The sequence below is a fragment of the Chelonia mydas genome, chromosome 1, assembly GCF_015237465.2.
Source record: "Chelonia mydas isolate rCheMyd1 chromosome 1, rCheMyd1.pri.v2, whole genome shotgun sequence".
Lineage (NCBI taxonomy): Eukaryota > Metazoa > Chordata > Testudines > Cheloniidae > Chelonia > Chelonia mydas.
This window is the reverse complement of record NC_057849.1, coordinates 258,088,532-258,104,331: the sequence shown is the minus strand read 5'-3', so window position 1 is coordinate 258,104,331 and position 15,800 is coordinate 258,088,532. Positions and strand designations below refer to the sequence as shown.

Below are 15,800 nucleotides of genomic sequence, written 5' to 3'. Positions count from 1 at the left end.
TTTTAAGACGCATTCACTGTATCATGTGGGGAGCGCTCGGCACTTCCCAAGTGGAGGGGCGCCCTGGGCAAATCCCAGTGGCAATTTCAGTTGGAGCTGGGGTTCATTTCACACCTCAGACCCTTCTATGGCACTGCATTTAAACTGCTGCCATGGTCCCGCTCAAAGGCCTTTGCTCTGCAGCAGCAAATGAGTGACTCCTAGGTCTCTGGTGCGGTAGACCCCTTCCGAGGTAGCAGCACTGTGGATATGCCAGAGAAGAATGTATTAGCTTTATCTAATCACATGCCTGAAATCATCCCAAACAGAACTTAATTGGCACCAGCTAGGATAAAAGTGACCATGCCCTCATGCCATGGGGGTAAGCGGATTTCCAGGACATGCTCCACGTGAGTAGCTGTCCAGCACAGAATCATAGAACTGCAAGGGACCTCAAGAGGTCATCTAGTGCAGTCCCCTGCACTCGTGGCAGGACTAATTATCTAGAGCATTCCTGACAGGTGTTTGTCCAACCTGCTCTTAAAAATCTCCAATGACGGAGATTTCATAACCTCCCTGGGCAATTTATTCCAGTGCTTAACCACTCTGACAGTTAGGAAGTTTTCCCCTAATGTCCAACCTAAACATCCTTTGCTGCAATTTAAGCCCATTGCTTCTTGTTCTGGTTAACCTCTAAGGATAGGACAATTTTTCTTCCTCTTCCTTGTAAGAGCGTTTTACATACTTGAAAACTGTTATGTCCCCTCTCAGTCTTCTGTTTTCCAGACTAAACAATCCAATTTTTTCTATCTTCCCTCATAGGTCATGCTTTCTAGACCTTCAATCATTTTTGTTGCTGTTCTCTGGACTGTCTCCAATTTGTCCACATCCTTCCTGAAATGTGGTGCCCAGAACAATACTCCAGTTGAGGCCTAATTAGAGTGGAGTGGAGCAGAAGAATTACTTCTCGTGTCTTGCTTACAACACAGCACTCCTGCTAATACATCCCAGAATTACGTTTGCTTTTTTTGCAACTGTGTTACACTGTTGATTCATATTTAGCTGTGATCCACTATGACCCCCAGATCCCTTTCCACAGTACTTCTTCCTAGGCAGTCATTTCCCATTTTGTATGTGTGCAACTGATTGTTCCTTCCTAAATGGAGTACTTTGCATTTGTCCTTATTGAATTTCATCCTATTTACTTCAGACCATTTCTCCAGTTTGTCCAGATCATTTTGAATGTTAATCCTATCCTCCAAAGCACTTGCACCATGCTGTGGGCATGGGAAGCAGGGCAGTTGTACAAAGGCTGTGAACATGATGCTGTCAGATTCCAGAAGGAAAAGTCACTTTTGTCCAGGGGAGGGGTGAGAGAAAGATACCACCTGGCTTAGGGGGGCTCATGAGTAGGTGCAGTTTGTGTGTGTTGGGGAACGAGGCTTTGAAAGGCTAGCCTAGCTCCACGCCCCCAATTTGCAATTAAACCACCAGCACCTTCAGCTGGGCTCATTTAACACCCTAGGAAACCCAGAGGTTTGAAATTTGTTCCAAACTCATGCATAGCCTCCAGAGGAAGGAACAGAGTCCTTGGTGCACGGATAAAGGGGGTCCCCTCACGTCCACTCTGCAAAGAGAAAGTGCGAAGGGCTTTGGGGAAGTTTTCTAGATCAGTTCCAGTTTCAGGAAGAAAGAAGCCGAGTGGAGCACCCCCCGCTCCTCCCACAGGTTTTGTTTTCTCTGCAAGTTGCTGAGCCAGAACGCTGCCAGCGTTCATCCTGGCTCTGCCCCAGCAGACCCTTGTATCCATGCCTTAACCACTTCCCATCTGAACAACAGCCATTGCACTTGTGATCCCCCCCAGACCTTTTACTCAGCTTCTGTGGGTCCTGAATACTGAGGCCATGCTGCTCTCATTCTAGGAAGTGGGCCTGGCCTATGTTAGGAGCGCTTTCCCAACAGACCAGCAAAGTGATTCTAACGTGGGCACTGCTGCACTGGCAAAGCTGTGCTATCCCCGGTATAGTCACATTGACACAAGAGGCTTTTGCCAGCACAGCTATGGCAGGCAGAGGTCACAACTCATCATCGCTCCCACCCTCTTTGGTGGCTTCCTCGCCATGTTCCTAACTACCCCAAACCATTCTATGGTCCTTCCCCGGCTTCCTAGCCATCCTACCACCCCTTCCAAATTCTTTATCCCCTTCACTGACTTCCTGTTGTGATGAACCGGGTAGTGCCATCGCCTAACACTGCCCTCTGCTAGGTGGAACCAGCACTGATTGGTAGAGCAGTATTAATGCCGTTGTTCTGGTGAGCCCTCATTTGGAATAGCGTGTACAGTTCTGGTCACCCACATTCAGGAAAGATGAATTCAAGCTGGAACAGGTGCAGAGAAGAGTTACTGGGATGACCAGGGGAATGGAGACTGGAAGAGCTTGGCTTGCTGTGTCTAGCAAGAAGGCTGAGAGGGAATATGCTTGATCACTATAAATACATTGCCAGGGAAGGGGAAGGTAAATACCAGGGAGGGTGAAAAGCTTTTTAAGCTAATGGACAATGATGGCACAAGAACAAATGGGTATAAGCCTGCCATGAACAAAATTCAGGCTCGAGATTAGACGAAGGCTTCTACCATCCGAGGGGCGAGGTTCTGGAACAGCCTCTGAATAGGAGCTGTGGGGGCAAACCACTTAACTAGCTTTAAGAGAGTGCTGGACAAATTTCTGCATGCGGTTGTGAAATGGGGCTGATTGTGATGGCAGGGGAGAGGGCTCGGCTGCCCCAGGGGCTCACGTCCAGTTGATGTCTTATGTTCCTAAAGCTCATGCATCATGGTGTCAGCAGGTCACCTGTCGGGCTCAGGAAGGGATCCCCCCCCCACACACATACAATGTATTCTGTGAGGGTTTTATTTTAATCGCCTTCCTCTGAAGCATCAGGGATGGTCACCACTGGAGATGAGACGTTGGATGGGTGGGGCCAGCCCAGGGCTCTGAGGTGGTACCAAGCATTCTCTCTCAGGTGCGTGGCTGGCTGGTTCTGGCTCATATGCTCAGGGCCTAACTGATCGCCATAGGCGGGGTTGGGAAGGAATTTTGGCAGGGACCCAGGGTCTTGGGGGTGGGGGTTTCGCCTTCCTCTGCAGAGGTGGGTGCAGGTCATTTGCCAGGATTATCTGTATATACCTCACAATCATGTCCCTGACATTGTGCACCTCGATCTCTCCTAATGTCTGCTTCTGGCACATAAGAGTCTACTCTCAGATTTTAAGGCCAGAAGGGACCATCATGATCATCTAGGCTGACCTCCTGCACATTTCAGGCCACAGAACCTCACCCACCACTCCTGTAATAGACTGACCCTTAACTATGGCTGAGTTACTGAAGTCGTCTTTAAATCATGATTTAAAGACTTCAGGTTACGGAGACTCCACTTGCAAGTTTAAACTAGAGTAAATGGTGACTTGTACCCCATGCTGCAGAGGAAGGCGGAAAAAAAACAGGGTCTCTGCCAGTCTCCTGTGGGGTTGGTAATACTTTGGTTTAATTTCAGTGGTAGACGTAGTGTGAGGGTGCTGGTGGCCTGTGATACACAGCAAAGCATCTAGTCTGACCTTGAGGGTCCCTTCTGGCCTTAAGCTCCGAGTATGATGATGTGTCATAGGCCTTATACTGCTAACTATCTGTGGGGAGTCCTTTAGCTCAGACATAGGGGGCTGTGCTTTTGGAGCAGGATGACCAGCCTTCTTCCCCCATCATCCCCAGGACGGTTTGAATAGTCATGGTGTGCAGCAGAGACAAGAAAGTTCCAAATGGCCACAAATTTGCGATGCTATCCCTTCTCCCGAGAGTGACCAGATGTCCCAATTTTATAGGGACAGTCCCGATTTTGGGGTCTTTTTCTTATATAGGCTCCTATTACCCCCTACCCCCGTCCCAATTTTTCATACTTGCTGTCTGGTCACCTACTTCTCCCAGCCCCATCCAGCTTTCCTGCCTCCTACCATTCTCCTCTCACTGGAACCAGTCTGGCTCACATCACAGCATTCGGGGGTTGAGGGGGAAAAGACTTTTTGACTGTCTGTAGAGTGTCATCTAGTTCCACTGAAATGAAACATCAGGATTAGGTAACTTCTTGCAGTGTCACTCCAAAGATTGCACCAGAGCCCTCTGGCTCCTACAGTCGGCAGAGGGGACTATTTCCACTTCCTTCTCCCCTAGGGGAAGCAGCAGTTGCTACAAAATGGTGCCGTACATCCTCCTCTGGCCTGCTCCATTCTAAGAGCTACAGGACACACTCAGAGACCCAAGAGCACACCAGTTCTGAAACCTGATCAGATGTGAATTTAGCCCGACAGCCAGATTAAGACAGCAGCACTACAGAGGTGCATCTAGGGTCCCTGTTTCTGGAGTCATGTGATTAAAAAAAGCTGCCCTGTTGATGTAATAAGAGTTTCTAGCCCTTATGGTTTGTTATGCTTGGGTCACATTTAGCAATCTAGAGACGTCTGCTGGAGTCTGCCACCATCCTGAAACAGTGGCTCTGAGAAGCGTGAACTGCCCCCAGCTTCTCAGACAGCTCTGGAAGAACTCTGCTAACATACCCCAATAAGGGATTATGGTTATGACAGGAAAGAGTGTAAGGGGCCCTGCCCTTTCACCCAAGCAGGTAGATCCTGGCTGCTGAGTTAAGTACCAGGGGGACCCCAGCCTGCCACGCCAGCTTCTCCAGAGGGCAAAGACAGAATTCCTGCTGTCCTCTGGAAGGTGGGGAAGAAGAGGCCCCATATTGCTGCCCCTGTCTCTCTAGGAAGGGAGTGGGGCCCCCCCCGCCTTCACCAATCCAAGTGGGAGTGAGGCCACAGGGGCAGAGCTATGAGAGGCCCCATGGCGTGAGGCTATCAGGGCACAATACCTTACTCCAGCCCTCTTTGGACCCAAAACAGAACCCTCTCGCTGAGCTCCCTTTTCTTTTAATCAAAAAAGCTTTGATCAACCGTCTGACCAGCCCTGCTTGGGGTAAAACAACAGCACACTGGCAGACCTAGAGGGGAGCCCCAGTAGGGAACACAGATTAGCCAAAATGCATTGAGAGAGCTGGGTGGAGGAAGAGCAGGGCCTCAGGGCTAGAATAGCAGGAAGGGACATAGTCACCTGCACTACAGAGTTTTCTGCTTTGGAGTCTCTTATGCTAATTTTCTTGCATCACTTCATTCCTATTCTGATGCCTAGACACCACAGTGATCTGCACCTTCCAGATGTCTAGACGGAGCTATATCGGCAGATGCAAGGACAGTGTCAGGTGTGCAGTAGCAGGGGATGCTGCAGCTCACAATTGAAATGCATTGGCAGAACTGCGCAAGGAAGGTTGCACAGCGCCTGCTTGAGACCAGTGCTTTCAATCCAGTAGAGGACACTGATCAACTCTTATTTTACCTCCTTCCCTTGCTGTCCACCACTTTAGATGCAGCTATGCCATGTTTGCCTTCTCTGAAGAGCTGCATGTAACCAGCCTCCGGGAAGAAGCAACCACGTCACCGTATGGCTTTGCTAGGATACAGCTGGCATTTAGGGTGCTGTGTCTTTGGGGAATGTAGTGTCATATGTCACTAGATCTAGTGACAGATCCCCACCGCTCTCCCCATTCACTACGTGAGAGGCAGAGAATGGAAGTTCTCAGGAGACAATGCAGCAGCAGCTTTTGCGTATGAATTGAATGCTGTCCAGCCCTAGACCATGGCAGTGTGGCCAACTCCTGGTTTTATCAGATGACTTGCACTAGTTGATGTTTTGCATAAAGCTCCAGCTGGTGGAGCCAAGAGATTTACAGGAGAATCTCAGCTTTCATTTAAAAGAAAGTTTCTAGCTCTCCTGGTTGCAGAGAAATGTATGAAAACACGACGAGAGCGTCACTGAAAGGCTCAGAACCCAGATGGCAAAGAACAAGAACCCAGTATTTGTTATTATTTGAATTTTTTAAGCCACACTCCTGCTTTGAGCACTTGGGCTGATAGCAGTGGAGTAATATCCTGTATAGCCACAGAAGAGATACAGTGTGGAGTGGCACTGCTGGTTTCCCTATCCACACGGACCAGGCCTTCCTCCTGGTCTGGGCTACAGGAGAGGTCTGTCTCCATGCTCAGTTTTGGCCCTGTTGATGGCAATGGGAGCAGGACTCATCCCTCAATCTCTGGCCTCTTTCCTCAAATAGTCAAGAAGGGAGCCAGGTGTGTTGGTGGCTCTTTATAATGAGGACCCTTGTCTGCTAGGAAATTAGCTGACACCCCCTCCAACCCACCACAAGTCATTACACATGGACCATAGAACAGCCAGCAGCTTTGAGCCACTGCCAGTTCGGGGGTCACTTGAGCCAGCAGCCGAGAAGCAACAGGCTGGGTGTCGTATCAGTCCCCTCAGCCATCCAGCCCTGCAGGGCAACGTACGACCTTCTCTTTGGGCAGCAGAGGCAGAAAAAGGCTACGTCACGGAGAGGACGTGCGCAGCAGCGAGTGGCACAATCCCAACAAAGCACCTTCCCTGCCTGCCCTAAGCCCCACAGGAAGCAAGGCAGTGCAGTAATCAAGGCTGAAATCGTGTTGTGCACGTACAGACAAGTCCTAGCCCCCCCACAACGCCCTCCACCCTCTGCTAGTCAGGCACACTTCCAGTATGGAGGGACCAGAACTAACTGGAGGCAGGTGCAGGGACTGGTATCCTGCAGTCTCTCTCTCTCTCTCTCTCTCTCACACACACACACACACACACACACAGTCCCTCAGTGCAAGAAGCAGCCCCATGGGGGATGTCAGACTAAATGAGGGAGCTTTGAGTGCCCCAAGATCTCCCACGCTGGGAGATCACTCAGACCAGTCTGAAATAAACTAACTGCTCCCACCCCACCCTTCTTCTGGCATCCAAACTCTAACAGTGTCCGAGGGCTCCCTCTGCCCCCACACTCAGATCCTGCCCTCAGACTCAGGAAGAGGTGCGGAGGAGAGATCAGAAGAGCAAGCTGGATTTCCCCTGGGGCGTACAGTGATCTCCAAGAAGTGGCATGTCTCTCATTGCTGGATAATGGCACTTCATTACTTTGTGCCACAAACCAGCTTAGGCAGCTTGTTTCAATGCAGCCAGCCTGCCTCAGAACTGTCCCCGAGCTCTCATTTGGACTATCAGTGCCCTCCAGTGACCTACTCCCATTGAGGGCTTGTCCTCTCCCTGCCAAGAGTCTCACAAAGGGCACCACCAGATTGTCTATCGGACCCTTATACTTGGAGACTCCATTGCTAAGGGAGTCTGCAAACAAGCCTCACCGGATGATCCTCTTTGTTCCTAGACTTTAAGCCAACACCTGCCTTTCTCTCCCCCCTCTCACCGGCTGCCCCTGGTTTTCATATCAGCCCCCGCAGCAGCAATTTCTCACCTCCTCTGCTTCTGCCAGACTCTTGCTGGATCCAAGTCTCGATCCCCCAGGCTGGTTTGTGCCCCAGCAACAGCGTTGCCTCCCTCCTGTCTGATCCTGTGGCCTAAGACGGCCCCTCCACCCTTCCTATATATGTTCACCTCCCCTCCCACACACAACACTGAGCCCAGCTCTGGCAGAGGGACAGCTTCCTATCTCTGCGAAACACCACCCAGCATGCTGCAAAACAGCACAGAAGGCTGAAGGAGGGGTATCTGTGCCAACCCCCCGGACGCACCGCTGCGTGACACAGCCAGGGATTGCTGCCACCTGACACGCAGAGAGGCAGGGGCTGGGGACCCGAGAGACAGACTCCAAAATGGACTGGACCACAGCAGAAGCCTGCTTACCTCTGCCCCAGTCTTTTACAAAGAATGAGAAGCCAGGGCTCTGGTCACTGGCAGTCATTACAGATCTCAGGGCACTTCTCAAAATTAGGGTTGTTTACAATAAGATCCTGGCCCGACTCCAAATCAGATAATATTCTGTTGGCCTAACCCCACCTCCTGTGGGTTCTAATTGTCACTTCCCCTCCTAAGACATTGTTGGATTGTCACTGGCAGTCACACTCCTCAAGCCACACAACCTCCGCCACGCTATAATAACAAAACTTAACATTTATATAAAAACAATCCCTGTATATTCCGCCCGCTCAGCATTTGGGATTATTGTAGCATCATTTCCCTTTAATTTCAAATGCCAATATCTGAGCAAATGTAGCAAAGGGATTATCTTCCCCATCGCCCAAGTCTCTTCCTCTCCCTTGAAGTCCTACCTTCTCTGCCTTCCCCCAGTCAACCCTGCAGGGCAGTCACCCAACGCAATGCCTGTAACATCACAACCACTTCTGTGGCTGACCAAGAGGAACATCACAAGCAAGTTCTGGCAGAAGGAGAAGCCAAGTGTTGGGGAGGAAAAAGCTCATTCCAAAAGGCACAAATATCTGCATTAGCTGGGAAGGAAACACAGGAAGTTGCTGGCAGAGCCAACGCTGTTTTTGATTAGCATCTCCCACCTGTTCCTTGTGACACCTTGTCATGTGACACTTCAATCTCTTTGTTGTCACTTCTTTGGGATTCTTCAGTTGTTTCATAAGGCTGTGGGGCAGACCCATGACAACCAGGACTCTCCCATGGAAGCTTCTTGTCCCTGGATTGGGTGGATGGGCTGAAGGGACATTTTGTGAGAACATGGAAGAGCCACTGGAGGCAGAGATTGAGGCCGTCACAGAAAGAGCCCCACAGGCAGCTGTTGGGATGTAAAGTAGCGCTCAGCATTCCCATGGCATTTTACAGCTGCTACTCCTGGAGGAATTCTGCGCCAAGATATTAAAAATTCTGTGCACAGTATTTTAAAATTTGGCAAAATTCTGCATATTTTATTTGTCAAAACAACAATATAAATCATGCCAGTTTCAATTATTTTGGTAATTTATTTCAAAATACCTGTCAGCAAGTACATCTGTAACAATACAGACAACACAAGAGATTCAGGAAATGTTTTTTGACAAGTAGATTCCCTACTAGGCCTATTCATACAGAACTCTGGGTAATAATTCATTTAAAGTTCATTTTTGTTGGTCTTTCGGAAGAGGTCTTCTAAAGAGAAGGATGTGTGGTTCTGGCTCGTGGATCATGTAATGGACCCAGCCAAGACTTTGCTGGACACCAAGTCTTCTCCAATACAGAACCATATTTCCCGCATCCCTCAGAAGCGGTGTAAAGGCTTGGAAGTCAGGGATAACGGAGGAGCTGTGGGAGAGGCAAGTAATTGTTGGGAAGGAGCCTGGGTGTGAACTTACAGGGTTGTTGGATGTAGGTGGGAGAAGTAAGGAACAGGTTTTGGCGGGGGGGGCGGAGAGGGCTTGTTAGGGAGCCTCCACTGCGCAGATGCTGGCTGACCCCTAGCCTCTCTCGTTCAGTCAGGCACATCTGCATCTGGGCAGCAGGTGGCCTGCCTGGTCGGGGAGGCTAGCCCCCGCCCAAGGCCCTGCTCCTCCCACCTGAGGCCCTGCCAGAGCCCAGAGGCCCCACCCCCAAGGCTGCCAGCCCCTGAGTGCCAGGCAGCATGTGACCCCCCCCAGCCCCAGAGTGCCCCAGCTCCATGTGTCCCTGCACCCCTACTCCCATTCAGTCCCCACCCCAGTCTGTTGCCCCCCCCCCCCCACACTCCTTGGTGCTTGAACATAGGTGCTGAAGCACCCACTGGCTTGAAGAGATTTCCATCACATACAGGGTTTACAGTTTGACTCAATGCCCCCCCACACACACACACAGAGTACAAATTGTTCCAGCACCACTGCCCCCACTAGCCCTTCTGACCCCAGTCTGTGACTCCCCAGCAGCCCCATGCTGTCTGTCCTCCCCATACCCCGCGCCTCCTGACCTGGCCCCATGAGCAGAGCACTGTGAGGAAGGCAATCTCTTCTTTCCCCTGTCCACAGCTGGGACTGGCCCGGAGTGCGTGCTCTCTGTTCTGGTGCCACAGCAGCCCCTGGTGGGTGAAAGGCAGAACTACTGCACTGCTCCAGCAGAACGGGGGGGGAAAATTCTGCATGGCACATGAATTCTGCGTGTGCGCAGTATTCCCCCCGGCGTAATCTGCAAACAGAGATGACTCATAGCTCTTGATGATGGGCGGGAGCACAATTTCAAGATTTGGAGGGTGGGGTATGTGACTGCCCCACCCATTGCCTCTGGGCTAAGGAGCAGCAGCAGAGTCAAGAGCATTAGGGCAGCAGTGAGCAAGCTCCTCAGGGAGCATCTCATTGGAGCCTGCCTCCACAGGCAGGGGCCGCGCTCCTCCAGGGGAAGAGGCAAAAATGCATCAGGGTGCCGCTCAGAGCTGTGCTGCCTGCCCTACCTGGGGAGTGCCCGGCCATGCAGAAGCAGTCCGGCAGGGAGGGATGCCAGGCAGCCAGCTAGCGCCCTGGCTCCCACAGCCTGCGCAGCTCCCACCAACTTCTAATCCACCAGCTCCTGGCAGGAGATGGTTTTCAAACAGTGGGGTGCACCCTCCTCCCCCAAGAGCTAAATGGAAGGCAGAAATCTGGGGGAGCACCTGGGTTCACATGCCCCCCATGTCACCTCTGTCTGCAAAGCATTCTACATACAGCTAATCTCTCAAGATCAAGCTGCTGCACAATAAGAAGCCCATAAACCTCCTAGCAGATCAATATTTTTCTAACGGGGGGGCCATAGGATTCTTCCACCTCCACCCTCCCTAGTTAGGGGTTCATAATCTGGGCAACAGCAACCTTTTCAGGCACTATCTCTTAATTAGCACCTTAGTGGTGACTCAAGTTTTACCCCTCTACCTATGCCTGCAAGTTATTGGACCATTCGATTAGGTGAGTATGTGCTTGGAGAGCACACCTCAGATTCAAGTTGATTCTCCCACTAGGGTTGCCAACTCTGACTGAAACTATTCTGGGAGATTTTCCTCCCTCCTCCCCCCACCCCCCACAACGGAATGTCATTTTCTTAAAATATCCTATTAAAATCTCGCCGATTGGTTTCAATACTTACTGGGAGATCAATGTTGATTCCAGGAGACTCCAGGCCAATCCTGGAGGGTTGGCATCCCTATCTCTCACAGGCCAGCAGGAGGTGGGAGGGCAATGGAGAAGGGACAGAGCCATGTGTAAGTGGGGTGTTTTTGGCAGATGTTGCTTTCCATGCTGGGGGACCATGGCATCCGTGGGTCCTTACATCTCCATTGCCCTGGAGAAACCACCCTCCTTTAGCTTGGCCCTGGTGTCTTGCCAGTCAAATAGCAACACTGATGTGGCCCAAAGGGCATCACCTAGTCCAGCCTTCCCACCACTAGAGATTGGGTCTCAAGGTCTCCTCTTGAGGAGCGTGTGCATTTGGCAAGGCTGAGGAGAGAATGCCAGGTAGGATTACGTTCCATCTCATCTGCAATTACAGATGGCATTCACCACATATCCCCAAATCCACAGGGCAGCATCCAGCTTCACACAGCAGTGCCATGAAGCTAATGCCCACTGGACCATTCAAGTGCCCAAGTTTATGTCAGGCACTACTGATGCCAGGACACCTCATGACAGCAGTCTCATTGATGCCCACAAGACAAATACAAGCAGGGAAGGGACCCTCCTTTCCACATCCACCTCTGCTGCAAGGAAGCAATCCACATGCCCTGAAACAGAGAGACAGGAGGGCCCCTCCCCAATTCCAGAGACCCATTAAGGGTCCCAAGACATGGGATAGTCTGCTCAAAAGTAAGTCAGGGTGGAAACTTTAGCACAATGGGTCACTGTGGGATAGTCAGACTGACCACAACCTAATCTGAAGCCCCACCACAACCAAAGGAATGGAGGAAAATAAAGTCATGGAAAAGATGCACTAGAGCAGTGGTTTTCAACCAGGGGTCCGAGGCCCCCTGGGGGGAGGCCATGAGCAGGTTTCAGGGGGTCCACCAAGCAGGGCCAGTGTTAGACTCCCCAGGGCAGAAAGCCAAAGCCCCACCACATGGGGCAGGCGTTCAGGGCCATCAGCCCCACCACCCGAGTCTGAAGCCAAACTTAGCTTTGTGGGGGCCCCTGTGGCATGGGGCCCCAGGCAATTGCCCTGCTGGCTACCCCCTAGCGCTGGCTCTGGCTTTTATATGGAGAAAACCAGTAGTGGTGGCACAGGTGGGCCGTGGAGTTTTTATAGCATGTTGGGGTGGGGGGCTCAGAAAGAAAAAGGTTTAGAACCCCTGCACTAGAGGATGAGAAGAGTCCTTGCTCTTCCCATCTCGCCGGAGGGAGATGCAGAGGGGCTTGGGAGCACAGAGAAAGCCTATTTCATGCCCCTCCCCGGCAGGATTCCCCTTTGGATCCCAGCAGCCACATTCTTACGGGTAAGATCTATATTAGGCAAGGTGGAGGAGGGTTGTTGAGAAAAGCACCTTGCATTGCTTCTCTTCCACACCCCCAACAGCCATGCTCACCTCTGCTGTGGGACTAAGAGTGCTTCCTTCACAAGTGTTTCAACCTCTGCCGGCCTTGGCAACAGAGATCCGAGTGACAGACCTGCCCAGGGGAAGGGAATCCAGGTCACTCCCATGGCACAGTGCTGCATGCACCAATGCAGCTCCGCAAAATGGAAGTCAAGAGGTTTTCCAGTACAGCTCCCTGCCCATTGCTGACAGACTCATTCGCCCCAGGCATCTCCCTTTGGCGGGGAACAGAAGCTCCGTGGCTTTGCTTGGACAGTAGCAGAAGGTGAAAGCCATTTGAGTCCAGGACCTGAGCGTATAGGCCTCCCACTCTGAGCTCATTTGGGGGACCAGGCTCAGCAGCCTGTGTTCTAATTAAAAACCAAACCCTTATACTTCATTAAAAGTGCTGCAGTAGTCCTGAACCCTGCAGTTTTACTCTCTCCTGCAGCAGCATGAGGGACAGCTACCTTAGCTTCTTCAAGAAAGAAAAAAGGAACACTTCCAAGTGTCACTGACATAGAAAAAAAGAAGACTTGTTCTACCAAAGAATATGCAAAAACCTAGTTCAATTATTCAAGAGAGGCTGTAGACACATCAGCTTTCATCCAGAGTTCCCTGCACCCCATTCATCCCGATGATCAGAAGCGCCCACAATTTATCAAACAAAAATCTCTCTTTTAAATATAGACACATTCATCTGGGAGTTGGCTGTGCCTCCTTTAACTAAACACCCTTTGGGTGCCTCCAAATATGGGAAGGATGCTTTCGAAGAGATAATACCCCCCTTTCTCCCTCCCACCCTCCCCTCAGTATAGGAGCAAAGAAAATCCCTCAGCTATCATTCAGCCAATCTAGGGTATATATAGCTAGTTCGGTTACTCTGCCCCTGTGAATCAATGCCTCCAGCCCTTTAATCATCTCTGTTGCTCTTCTTCGTATTTCCTCCAACTTGTCAAGAGCTTTCAGTTAAGGAGGTGCCCAGAAGATAACAATATTTCAGGGGTGATTGCACCAAAGACAACTAAAATGGGACTGTTTTACATTCCTGCTCTCTAATTGGACGCCTCTGCACATCCAACCCCAAATTGCATCAGCTTTTTTGGTGGGTAATTATATCCCATCACAAATTCATGTCTAGTGTGCTGTCCACTCTCACCCCGGTCTGTTTGAGCATTCCTGCTTCCCTAGCTTCTCCTATTCCTGCTTCCCTAGCTTCTCCTATTCCATAGACTAGCTGCTTTCAGATTATTTTTCCTCTGGAATCTCATTTAGTTATTTCCTGCCCATCTCTCTCACTTATCTAGGTCGCTAGTGTTTGCAACTCCTCCCAGTTTAGAACCATCGCGAGTTTCCTTGTGCTATTTGCCACCTCTTCCAGATCATTAATAAAGATGATACATTTTAAGAAGGGGCTGATACCTGCAACATTTCACTGAAAATCCCCCCTCCCCAACTACTGCATCAAAGGGAGCATGCTGCCAAACTGGAGACCACCATGTGTATTTCCTTCAGGCTAGAAAGCATTCTTGGCACACCCTGGCCTCAGGCAATGAGATAGCGGTAGTATGGGCACAGAAAAGTTAAAGCAGCATATTCTGGCCTGTAGCCATTCATGAAGCTGGTCTAACACCCCCAAAACCCAAATTGTCTAGACAGACATCTCTCTCTCCATATAGGTCTACACACACATACAATTAGTTTGTCCTCAGAGTTCAGTAACAAAATTACATTTTTATTTCCCCCCCTTATATACACATCCACTTAAGGTCACCGGTCTGAGAACTGGACTGGACTGCTCCCCTGGGTGATTATTCTAATGGATATTCATCTGGGAAATGTGGTGATTAAATAAATAGGTTATTATAAACAGGTCTGCTGCATTGGTTTACAGACTACCCTTATTCTTTCTTTCTTCCTTCCTTTCTCCCTCCTCTTCAGATCAGAGCTCTGGTGTCTGGCAGGTTTTTATAAATGCTGTCTCTATCCAATGCTAATGAAAGCCTCTTATCCCTGCCTGTGTTGGTTACAGTGTCCTGCAACCAAGAGTTAAATCACATCACAAGCAATGCACTTTCACTTACATGTCCTAGATGTTAAATGCTCCTTTAGGAAGATGAATCACAATAAGATAAATAAATAAACCATTTACTGGATTACATATTTAAAGCTCGCCTCCCTTGAGCTGATCACACTTACCCCTCCGAGGAGCAGCCACGTCTACAACAGACCAGCCCGATTAATGGTAAAATATAAATGTCACCTTTATAGCTAGATTATAAGAGCCTTCTTAGTCAGTGCTAGGTTACTGGATTTGGGGGCTGGTGGTGGGAGAGAGAACAAACAAGCTACCAGTGCCAAAGGGGTGGGGGTTGGAAAGAGAAGCCATCATGGAGTCTATATATATTATATATATGCATAATAATAAAAAAAGATACCCAGCTTGTTTTTTAATGGGAAGAGTGGCTGTTTTAATACCTCAAGCTAATGTTTCCATACACCCTCTTCCTTCCTCCTTTGGAGACTGGAATTGCTGTTTGCAGGAAACAATTTCAGTCAGTCAGTCAAAAAAAAAAAAAAAAGCCACCCTCTTTCAAAGATCATTAAGGAGAGGTTTTAACCAATCGCTTCCCCCCCCCCCCCCCGAAAATGACAGAGTAGATACGAGACGTAGCCCAGCTGATCCCAGCCTTCGATGGCAAAACTACAGCTATTCACCCACAGCACACAAAAAATAGATCACACACACAATACTACGGCTGATGCCAAAGGGTTTCTGTTTTAAGGGAGGGGAGGGGAAGAGGAGAGAGAGAGAAATAGGAGGGGAAAGTTAATTCACATTTAATTTGACACCTTCTCCTCAATCTCCGAGGATGAGTCACTCTACACCTCTGGCTCTCAAGGCAGTATTCCAGAGGGTACCAAATGGGGCATTTCCCCTCCCCTCCTAGTCAATTACAGCCCCTCCTGCAGCTTGTAATTTACAAAAAGCTTCCGTGCCTAGAGCGGATGCAGGCTCCGCTGTTACCTTGCGGGGAGCAGCGGTCCTGTGGCACTCAGCCTCGCTCCGGGGTTTTTCTTCTCCCCCTCTCTCCTCTTGTCGGGCTGCTGGCGGCTCCTGGTGAATTGAAAATATTTGGCGTGTGTGAGGTTGCACCCTGAGCCTCGCACATTATACACTCCTGACGTCAGGATGCTGAGGGAGGCGGGAGGATGGAGGGGACAAGTGGGAGGGATGATGATGATAACGGCTGCTCTGGATTTAAAGAGACATGTATTTTTTGCGCCGGGGGGGGGGGATATAGGGGGGTTTGTAGGAGCACATCTCTCAAGAGTTCAGACATGACTCGGGCTGGGGGTGTGAGAGAGAGATGACATGGCCTAAGAGGGGTAGCCCTGAAAACTGCCGGGAA

At 50.2% G+C, this 15,800-nt stretch overlaps 1 protein-coding gene across 4 annotated transcripts in view; it reads right to left on the bottom strand.

Annotated features, from left to right (window-relative positions):
• The window catches only part of CSDC2 (cold shock domain containing C2), a 29,773-nt gene extending 14,208 nt beyond the window's left edge, over positions 1–15,565 (bottom strand). For 2 of the 4 annotated variants that reach the window (XM_043544156.1, XM_043544166.1), the window contains exon 1: positions 7,405–7,564. The gene's annotated coding sequence lies outside the window, so the exon portion shown is untranslated. Of the gene's footprint in view, positions 1–7,404; positions 7,618–15,415 lie in introns of those variants that run through there. The other 2 variants (XM_007053321.4, XM_043544152.1) reach the window with 2 other exon arrangements.
• Positions 15,566–15,800: the final 235 nt, after the last annotated feature.